This window comes from Nannospalax galili, unplaced genomic scaffold (genome assembly GCF_000622305.1).
Source record: "Nannospalax galili isolate Female #2095 unplaced genomic scaffold, S.galili_v1.0 scaffold82, whole genome shotgun sequence".
Taxonomy (NCBI): domain Eukaryota; kingdom Metazoa; phylum Chordata; class Mammalia; order Rodentia; family Spalacidae; genus Nannospalax; species Nannospalax galili.
This window is the reverse complement of record NW_008348862.1, coordinates 86604-90814: the sequence shown is the minus strand read 5'-3', so window position 1 is coordinate 90814 and position 4211 is coordinate 86604.

The following is a 4211-nucleotide window of genomic DNA, read 5'->3' as shown; positions in this document are numbered from 1 at the left end:
TTGTTTTTTGGTCTTTTTGAGACAGGGTCTCCCTGTAGCCCCAGTTGTCCTGGAACTCACTATGTAGACCCAGCTGGCCTTGAACTCACAGAGATCTGCCTGCCTCTGCCTCCCGAGTGCTGGGATTAAAGGCCTGCGCCACCATGCCCGGCTCATTTGTTCTTTTTTAAGAGTTCTCCACACTGTTTTCCATAGAGGATGCACAAGTTTTCAATCCCACCAGCAGTGAATGAGCATTCCCCTTTCTCCACATCCTTGCCAGCATTTGGTATCATTTGTTCTCTTGATCCTAGCCAGTCTGATTGTGGTAAGGTGATACCTTAGGGTGGTCTTAATTTGCATTTCCCTAATTACTACCGATATTGAACACTTTTTAAGATGTTTATTGCCATCTTTATTTCTTCCTTTGAGAACTCTCTGTTTATATCTTCAGTCCATCTTTTCGTTGGGTCATTTGGTTTCTTGCTTCTTTGTTTTTTGAGTTCTTTATATATTCTGGATGTTAAACCTCTGTCAGATGTGTCACTGGTGAAGATTTTTTCCCAATCTTCAGGTTTTCTCTTCACTTTTTTTATTGTTTCTTTGATGTACAGAAGTATTTTAGTTTAATGAGTTCCCACTTCTTGATTGCTGACTTTAATTCCTGAGCAACTTCTGTCTGATTTAGAAAATCCTTTCCTATACTTATATCCTGTAAGTTACTGCCAATATTTTCTTCTAATAGTTTCAGGGTTTCCAGTTTTACATTGAGGTCTTTGGTCAATTTAGAGTTGACATTTGTGCAAGGTGTAAGATAAGGATGTAGTTTCATTCTTGTACAGGTGGAGATCCAGTTTTTCCAGCACCATTTGTTGAAGATGCTGTCTTTCCTCCTCTTTGTGTTCTGGCACCTTTGTCAAATATCAGGTGGCTGAAATTGTGTGTGCTCAGGTTTGGGTCTTCATTGATGTTCCATTGATCTATGTGTGTATTTTTGTGCCAGTACCATGCTGTTTTTATGACTATAGCTCTATGTCTTTCAGATCTGGTATAGTAATCCCCAGCATTGCTCTTTGTCCTCAGGGGTGCTTTGGCTATCCGGGGTCTTTGGTGCTTCCGTAAGAATTTAAGGATTTTTTTTCTAATTCTGTGAAGTATGTCATGGGGATTTTGATTGGGATTGCATTGAATCTACATATTGCTTTTGGTAGGATGGTAATTTTCATTGTAGAGCATTTTTGTGTCTTTGGTCAGATTTAATCCAAGATTATTTATTTATTTATTTATTTATTTATTTATTTATTTATTATTTTTGCAGCAATTGTGAATGGGAGCATTTTCCTGTATTCTTTCTCCAGTTGCTTGTTAATGGTAAATAGAAATGCTACTTATTTTTGTAGATTGATTTTATAACCTGCCACTATACTGAAAGTGTTGATCAGTTCTAGGAGTTTTCTGATGGAACTTTTGGGATCTCTTAGGTATAGTATCATATCAACTGCAAAAAGTGATAGTTTGACCTCTTCTTTTCCAATTAGTACTTCTTTAATTTTCTTCTCCTGTCTTATTGCTCTAGCAAGAGTTTCAAGCACTATGTTGAAAAGGAGTAGAGAAAGTGGACATCCTTGTCTGGTTCCTGATTTTAATGGGAATGCTTCCAGTTTTTCTCCATTTTGAATGATGTTGGCTGTGGGTTTGTTGTATATAACTTGGATTATGTTGAGGTATGTTCGCTCCAGTCCAGTTCCCTCTAGGACTTTGAAGATAAATGCATGCTGAATTTTGTCAAAAGCCTTTTCTGCATGTGTTGAGATGACGATGTGGATTTTGTCTTTGAGTCCATTTATATGATTCATGACATTTATTGACTTGTGTATATTGAACCATACCTGCATCTCTGGAATAAAGCCTCTTTGGCCATGGTGAATGATCTTTTCAATGTACATCTGGATGTTGTTTGCAAGTATTTTGTTGAGAATTTTTGCATCTATGTGTATTAAGAATATAGGTCTATATTTTCATTTTTGGTTGTGTTTTTACCTGATTTGGGTATTAGAGTGATTCTGGATTCATAGAAGGAATCTGGGAGTTCCCTCTCTGTTTGTATCATTTGGAAAAGTTTAAGTAGTATTCATTGGAGGTTTTCTTCAAATGTCTGATAGAATTCTGCTGTAAATCCATCTGGGCCTGGGCTTTTTTTAGTTGGGAGGATTTGTATTACTGCTTTGATTTCCTGATATGTTATGGGTCTGGTTAAACTGTTGATCTCTTCTTGGTTTAACTTTGGTGGTTCCCATGATTTTAGATAGCCATCCATTTCTTTTAGATTTTCAAATTTAGTAGCGTATAGGTTTTTAAAATATTCTCTTATACTGGTCTGGATCTTTTGGGTGTCTGTTTCCCCTTTAATGTCTGATTTTGTGGATTTGGATTTGCTCTTTCTTTTGGTTAACTGGGCTAAGGGTTTGTCTAGCTTGTTTAGCTTTTCAAGAACCAGCTCTTAGATTCATTGATTCTTTGTATTGGTTTCTTTGTTTCTATTTCATTAAGTTCTGCCTCAATTTTTGTTGTTTCTTCTCTTCTGCTGGGTTTGGGTTTCATTTGTTCTTGCCTTTCCAGCGTCTTGAGTTGCAGTGTTAGATCATTTATTTGGGCTCTTTCTAATTTTTTAATGTAGGCACTTAAAGCTATAAACTTCCCTCTTAGGACTGCTTTTAAAGTGTTCCAGAGGTTGTATTGTGTTGTACTGTCCTTTTTGTTGAATTCTAGGAATTCTTTTATTTCTTTCTTATTTTCTCCTTTGACCCACTGATTGTTTAGGCGTGTGTTGTTTAATTGCCATGATTTCATGTAGTGACTAGGGCTTTGTCCAGTGTTGATTTTGAGCTTTATTGCATTGTGGTACAATAGAATGCATGGAGTTATTTCAGTTTTTTTGTATCAGTTGAGGTTTGTTTTGTGGCCCAGTATGTGGTCAGTTTTTGAAAAAGTTCCATGGGGTGCTGAATAGAAAGAATATTCTCTGGTGCTTGGGTAGAATATTCAAAAGATGTCTGTTTGGTTCATTTGATGTACGGTATCATTTAATTCAGATGTCTCTCTGTCCAGTTGACCTGCCTAATGGAGACAGTGGGGTATTGAAGTCCCCTAATATTACTGAGTTGGGGTTAATCTGTGTCTCAAAGTCCTGTAGTGTTGTTTTTATGAAGTTGGATGCACCAGGATTTGGTGAATATATGGTAAGGATTGTAATATCTTCTTGATTAACTGTTCCTTTGATCAGAATGAAGTGACCCTCCTTATCACATCTGATTAGTTTTACTTTGAAGTCTATTTTGTCAGATATTAGAATTGCAACCCCTGCTTGTTTCTTAGTGCCTTTTTGCTTGCAATATTCTTTTCCATCCTTTTACCTTAAGGTGGTGCCTGTCCTTGGAAGTGAGATGGGTTTCTTGCAGACAGCAAAGAGATAGATTTTGTTTTTAATCCATTCACTTAGCCTGTGTCTTTTGACTGGGGAGTTCAGGCCATTGATATTTAAGGTTATTATTCTAAGGTGTGTATTGGTTGCCATCATTTTGATTGCTGTTTGTGTTCTCTGTCTAATTTTGTGTTTCCTCAATTATATCTTTATTTATTTTCTTTTGTTGCCCCTGGGGTATAGATTTTCTCTTTCTGTTCTCTTTATTGCTTCAAGTGTTCTTTGAAGGGCTCGTTTTGTGGACATGTATTCTTTCAGGCTATTCGTGTCTTGGAAGATTTTTCTTTTACCCTCCACTATCATAAACATTTTTGCTGGGTATAGTATTCTGGGCTGGCATCTATTGTCATGCAGAACTGGAAATACCTTGGTCCAGGCTCTTCTGACTTTCATAGTTTGCATGGATAAGTCAGCTGTAATTCTAATAGGCTTTCCTTTGTATGTGACTTGTTTTTCTTTTGCAGCTTTCAGTATTCTCTCTTTGTTCTGTACATTTAGTGTTTTTACTATGATATGTCGTGGGGAGTTTCTTTTCTAATCCTGTCTATTTGATATTCTTTGTGCTTCTTGTGTTTGTATGGGGATGTCTTTCCTTAATTTCAGGAAATTCTCTTCTACAATCCTGTTTAAGATCTGGTGAATACCATTAACCTGAAATTCTTCTCCTTCCTCTATTTCTATGATCTGTAGATTTGGTGTTTTCATGGTGTCCCCCATCTCTTGCATATTCCATCTGTGTGTTTTTTTTTTG